This window comes from Staurois parvus, unplaced genomic scaffold (genome assembly GCF_062004578.1).
Source record: "Staurois parvus isolate SC_StPar_1 unplaced genomic scaffold, SC_StPar_1.0 ptg000019l, whole genome shotgun sequence".
NCBI classification, from domain to species: Eukaryota; Metazoa; Chordata; class Amphibia; order Anura; family Ranidae; genus Staurois; species Staurois parvus.
This window is the reverse complement of record NW_028317815.1, coordinates 24,469,973-24,477,293: the sequence shown is the minus strand read 5'-3', so window position 1 is coordinate 24,477,293 and position 7,321 is coordinate 24,469,973.

Below are 7,321 nucleotides of genomic sequence, written 5' to 3'. Positions count from 1 at the left end.
AAGATGGCAATATAATCTGAAAATTCACATGAGGGTCATTATAACAAAAATACCCCAGTTTTTTACATCCATCCTATGGTATGGTTATTGTTCAGAAACGAAAGGTATTAAGGGACATATAACCAGACAGTGAGTCCTTTTGCATTATTTAGAGCTATATAAAAAACTCATATCGTAATGTCATCCATATTTACGTTAATATTCCCAATATACACAGGTTTATCGCAATTCCAGCCATTAAGAAAAAACTGAGAAATGCCATCAACTAACCGCCACATGGCAGTAAATCAGAGAATCAACAGTTCCATCTACTGAATCGGGTTTTTTGGGGGAGACAATATCAATTATCAGAAAATACCAACAAATACCACAAGATGGCAATATAATCTGAAAATTCATATGAGGGTCATAATAACAGAAATACCCCAGTTTTTTAACATCCATCCTATGGTATGGTCATTATTCAGAGACAGAAGGTATTAAGGGACATTTAACCAGATAGTAAGTCCTTTTGCATTGTTTAGAGCTATATAAAAAACTCATATCATAAGATCATCCATATTTTCATTAATATTCCCAACACCGATACATAGTCCCATAAACCTATTTTTCCAAAAACACTTGGAGATCACACTCCACATTTAACCCCTTAGGGTACAGTGTATCAAGTTTATATATCCAATGTTTCTCCTTTTTAAGCAGTTCTCTATCAAAATCACCTCTCCTCTGTGGGAAGTGCAGTGCATAGAAACCTTTTACTTTAGTGCCGTCCAGTTTACCTCCATGATATTTAGCGTAATGTTGGGCGAGGTTACTATCAGGATCATTTGATCTAATATCTCTAAAGTGTTCACCAATTCTTACTTTAAGTTGTCTTTTAGTCTTACCTACATACATCTTTTTACAGGGACAGGTTAAGATATATAATACCCTTACTGTGGAACAGTTTATAAGACTCTGAATCTTATAGTGAGTGTTATTTCCTGAATCATAAAAGGAATCCGTGCGATCCACATATTTGCAGATTTGACATTTTCCACATTTAAACATCCCCTTGGTACGTGATTTTAACCATGTTGTTCGTTTTAATGGTTGATAATCTGAATGAATAAGGAGGTCACCAAGATTTGGTGCTCTTCTTGCTACCATCTGGGGACGTTCACCTACAATCTTGCTCAACCTGGGGCATTGGGTAAGAATCTTCCAGTGTTTTTCCAATATTAATTTAACATCTTGCCATTGAGCTCCAAATTGGGTAATCATTCTCACAGGCTGATCACTCAATCTAGCCTTCACTTCCTTTTTGGTAGATAATAAATCCTCACGATCAGTTTGATATGCCCGTCTCCGAGCATTTCTAATTTGGGAGTGGGAATACCCCCTTTCCCTAAATCTTCTATAGAGATCCTGAGCTTCCATTTTAAAATCATTGATGTTTGAGCAGTTTCTCCGACCTCTCAAAGGAACATCTGAGGAATTGAAATCATTTTTGGGAGAGTTAAATCAGAACTCCTTCAATATTGGACTTACATATATATGTGACGAAAGATGTATTTCTTTTCTGGATCTGGAGATTAGACTTGAAAATGGAAAACTCCTCACTAAGACATATAGGAAACCTACTGCTGCCAATACCCTATTAGAGGCAAGAAGCTACCATCCACGTTCACTGATCTCAGGGATTCCAGTGGGACAGTTTTTGAGATGTCGGAGAAACTGCTCAAACATCAATGATTTTAAAATGGAAGCTCAGGATCTCTATAGAAGATTTAGGGAAAGGGGGTATTCCCACTCCCAAATTAGAAATGCTCGGAGACGGGCATATCAAACTGATCGTGAGGATTTATTATCTACCAAAAAGGAAGTGAAGGCTAGATTGAGTGATCAGCCTGTGAGAATGATTACCCAATTTGGAGCTCAATGGCAAGATGTTAAATTAATATTGGAAAAACACTGGAAGATTCTTACCCAATGCCCCAGGTTGAGCAAGATTGTAGGTGAACGTCCCCAGATGGTAGCAAGAAGAGCACCAAATCTTGGTGACCTCCTTATTCATTCAGATTATCAACCATTAAAACGAACAACATGGTTAAAATCACGTACCAAGGGGATGTTTAAATGTGGAAAATGTCAAATCTGCAAATATGTGGATCGCACGGATTCCTTTTATGATTCAGGAAATAACACTCACTATAAGATTCAGAGTCTTATAAACTGTTCCACAGTAAGGGTATTATATATCTTAACCTGTCCCTGTAAAAAGATGTATGTAGGTAAGACTAAAAGACAACTTAAAGTAAGAATTGGTGAACACTTTAGAGATATTAGATCAAATGATCCTGATAGTAACCTCGCCCAACATTACGCTAAATATCATGGAGGTAAACTGGACGGCACTAAAGTAAAAGGTTTCTATGCACTGCACTTCCCACAGAGGAGAGGTGATTTTGATAGAGAACTGCTTAAAAAGGAGAAACATTAGATATATAAACTTGATACACTGTACCCTAAGGGGTTAAATGTGGAGTGTGATCTCCAAGTGTTTTTGGAAAAATAGGTTTATGGGACTATGTATCGGTGTTGGGAATATTAATGAAAATATGGATGATCTTATGATATGAGTTTTTTATATAGCTCTAAACAATGCAAAAGGACTTACTATCTGGTTAAATGTCCCTTAATACCTTCTGTCTCTGAATAATGACCATACCATAGGATGGATGTTAAAAAACTGGGGTATTTCTGTTATTATGACCCTCATATGAATTTTCAGATTATATTGCCATCTTGTGGTATTTGTTGGTATTTTCTGATAATTGATATTGTCTCCCCCAAAAAACCCGATTCAGTAGATGGAACTGTTGATTCTCTGATTTACTGCCATGTGGCGGTTAGTTGATGGCATTTCTCAGTTTTTTCTTAATGGCTGGAATTGCGATAAACCTGTGTATATTGGGAATATTAACGTAAATATGGATGACATTACGATATGAGTTTTTTATATAGCTCTAAATAATGCAAAAGGACTCACTGTCTGGTTATATGTCCCTTAATACCTTTCGTTTCTGAACAATAACCATACCATAGGATGGATGTAAAAAACTGGGGTATTTTTGTTATAATGACCCTCATGTGAATTTTCAGATTATATTGCCATCTTGTGGTATTTGTTGGTATCTTTTGATAATTGATATTGTCTCCCCAAGAACCCGATTCAGTGGATGGAATTCATGATTCTTTGATTTATATCGCCATCTCCTGGTTAAAGTGTGATAAAAGCCCCAACAGACTGGTATATGTAATTTATGACCTTTGATTAATATATGTTTTGGTTAAAATATCAAGCCTCTCCCCTCCCTGTGGACTCCAGCCGCCTGCCTTTTTAATTTTAATTAAGACCAGTAGCTGTGCTAAGTATTTAGCCCCCCCCCTTGTTTCCTTCCATTAGGAACAACTGCAGGTCACCTCTTTTGCATAAATGGGTGGGTCTTTACCCACTATAAATAGGATATTGAAATGCAGCTGTCCCATTGGTCCTGACGAAGCTGAGTGAGATACGCCCATCGGCGAAACGCGTTGACGTCATACGTCAGATACGTCACTTCCGGTCATGCGCACTAGGTGGAACGCACGCTGACCCATAAGGAGGAAGCCATCTTCACATGCCATGAGGCAAGCGTGAGCAGTACAGGCGCTGAGAGGGGGCTGGAACCCGCGGTATATCGGCGGATGTCAGCGGTGGTTCCTGGGCCTCTGTGGCCGTGTTTGGCAATATCCATGAAGGATTTTCCTTTCATTCCCTTTATCCACGGCACAGGTGGTGAGTGGATTGTTACAGGACATTAGATATACGGTCCTCTGTGATCAATATGACCTACATATCTTATTGAATGCAAGCTCTGTCAGTGACTTCCCACATTATTTGTTTCACTACAGGATGGGGACATTATGGTGCTTTGTATAGGATACAGGACATACCGCATATAGCTCAACAGGCAGAAGATTCCTTGGGATATGTTTTGTTTTTCCTACAAAGGGTGGTGTGTAGTCCACATACAGTGGTGAAGACACCATTTCAAGCAGAGTGCTGCAGTCTGCACCTTTTCTCCCATCATGGGAATAAATGGGGCTTATTTCCATTCAAGAGCTTTATGATACAGCTGTTCACATAACAGATGAACGGGCCCCAACCACGTGTGCCGGCACAGGAATGTATTGCATCATATATGTGACATTTATGTCTTTTTCCAAACAGGCCTGAGGCTTACTGTTCCCCTCTTTACGCTTATTGTGCTTACCGCATTTCATACATGTGATATACGTATATCCATAGTATAATTTTTGGATTCCCTATTCGGGATTCACCCTTATGATATTGGTGTAAATTCATTATTTAATATTATGGTATACCTATGGTATAATTTTTGGATACACCTCTTCAGGGAAGTGTTTACCTATGTGTTTGTACTACAGAGATATTAGACTCTTGCAGTCACTTTTTCTGTTGCACATACATTTAGACCGGTCTTGATGTCATTTTATATGGTTTTAGGTCTGTGTGTTATTGTCTCATACTGAGGTGATGGTAAACCAGGGCGAACGCCCATATGTCATATTTATATCTGTGTAATAAAGCATAATTTTTGGAAAATTTTCTGAGTGTCACGGTCTGTTCATAATGTAGCCGCTTTTCTGTGAATCTCTTTTCACAAACCCCCCCTTTTTTGAAGGCCCCATGAGATGCCCCTGGTACCTTTTTCATAGGCTTTTTTGAGTTTGGGCAAGGACACAGGGGCCCCATGATCCCTTATTGCCCAGGGGCCCCATGAGTTGTCAGTCCACCCCTGCTCTACAAATAAAGTATATTTTTCAGAGAGTTTAGTTTTACTCAAATTGATTGTAGTGCAGTTCAGAAGGTTGAAAAATGTGTATATTATCTGACACAGAATGTATATATGCTTTATTATATGTGTGCCTATCCTTTCTGACTACTTCTCTAGTTGCAACTGCCTGTAAAGTGAACATATATGCTCAGAACATGGAAATACAAGGGTTATTTTACTAAAGACAAGTAGACTGTGCACTTTGTAAGTGCATTTGCACTCATTTAACCCAAAGCTTAGTGAATGTGGAGAAGCTCTGCCGATTTCCATCATCCAATCTTGTGCAAGCAAAAAAGTGAAGCTTCACCACATTCACCAAGCTTTGGGGAAAATGAGTGCATCTGTACTTGCAGAGTGCACAGGCTAATTGCATTTAACAAATCAACCCCAGAAAATAATAGATGCCCTGAGAATAAGTGCCAACCTAGAAACTGGCTAGTTATCTTCTATGCACTGAGTATGCATGCCAACAGAAGAGTGCAGAGCTAGCACAGCCTAGAAAAAGGTTTGTGTCAGGGTCAGGGGCGGACTGACAACTTATGGGGCTCCCGGGCAATAGGGGATCATGGGGTGTCCTTGCCCACACTCAAACCACACCCAAAAAAGCCTATAAAAGGTACCAGAGGCATCTCATGGAGCCCCCTACTGACCCCGGGCCCTCGGGCAGTGCCCGAGTTCTTGAATGGTCAGTCCGCCCCTGGTCAGGGTAGTAATAGGGTGCTTAGTCTGCATCTGAGAAATGTGTATTGTTTTCTAAGTCGTATTCAAAGTACAGAAGCTAGTCAGATGGAACATTTATAGTAAAAGTTGCAGTTATCCTTTTGGGAGAGTTTTGGAAATAGTGGCACAAAGAAGAAAAGAGTATGTATGGGAGATGGCCCCTGTTCATTACTGTCATGGAGTCTGGCTCCTGGCTGTATGTGAATATCGCAGCCTGTGGTGGTGTGAATAGGGTTGCTGCTTTTGGTTTTTGTTCATTTACTGACAATGAAGATGTAAGTGGGGTGCATGTTGGGCATTTTAACCCCTATGCGCCGAGGAGTACTCAAATATGTGGCCTCTCGGAGGGTGGGCCTTGATGCTTAGAGGCTGCATATTTAATGTAAATAAACATGTGCCAAGAGTGTGCGCCCTGCATAGTTACCGGCGCCTAACGGAAAGCTTTCCAATCAGGAGACCGCTGTGACAGCTAACATGATCATAAACCCCTGCCCCACTTAATGGCATTGGAAACTTCTTAAAGGGCTGGGAAGTGTGGCGTTAAGGGGTTAGCGAATATGCAAACCAGCATTTCAGATTCCAAATAGCCCTGTACCATATACTTATAAGAAAAAATATCCTGTTTTCTTTGTATTGCTTCCTTCATGGGAAATCCGTAACATTCCTGCCAGTCCCCCTGCTTTTCCTATGAAAACTGACCACACTAGGCATGAGAGCACAGCACGGTCAGTTTGCTGGCTATGCTGGGAACTCAGTCTGCTTTCCTTCAATGATCAGACCTCTGCTGACACCTCCCTTTCCTGCACAGCCATTCACGGGGAAAACCAGTGTGCTGCTGTTTCTCCTCCTTCACTTCTTTGTGCAGCTGAGAACAGAGGGTATATGATCGCTTATAAAAAAAAAAAGTTTAAAAATAAAGGTATTTAGAATGTTTTTTTTTTATATTTATATACAAATGTTTTGCCTTTCATTTCCATTTTAAACTGAATGGGCTATTTTAGACGGTAAGGGTTCACATATACTTTAGGAGGAAAGTACACTCACTCTGCACTCTAGCACTGCAGCTTGGTCACTAATCCATTCCAGCCTGTTGATTACTAAAGAAGCATTACCATTCTAATAAGATAATCACTCTGTTCACTATACTCTGTCCACATGTTAGAAACTTGCCAGATATAAGCTGGGTACACATATGTATTTTTACATATATTTGTAAATGCATTCCAAAAATGTAGATCTGCATTTTTAAAGACATACAGTATACAGTATTTGAAATGTATTTTTAAAAATAATATTATATATTTTGTAATAAAACGCATTTCAACATGCAGTATATATATTTATTGAAATATATTTAGAAATATATTGAATATGGCCAAAATTGTAGCATTTCAAATATATAGCAATATATTTGGGAAGAATATTTTTTAAATATATTTAAAATATATTTTTCTTCCAAATGGGTCAGCAGGAACCGTCCGACTTTGGATGTTCCGTGATTCCTGCACTGGCTTATGCTTCTTGATTTTAATGCCTTCTTTTCTTCTACTTTTGTGAGTATCCATTTTGTCAACATTCTTGTCTTTCATAATAAATCTCTGGTAATGCACTAGCCGTTTGCGACCTCCTGTGTTTTTTTTTTTTTTTTCATAGTCAGCACTCTTGATGAGTTCATATGACAGGTCTCTTGGCGCTAATAACCCCCACTGCACCGGACG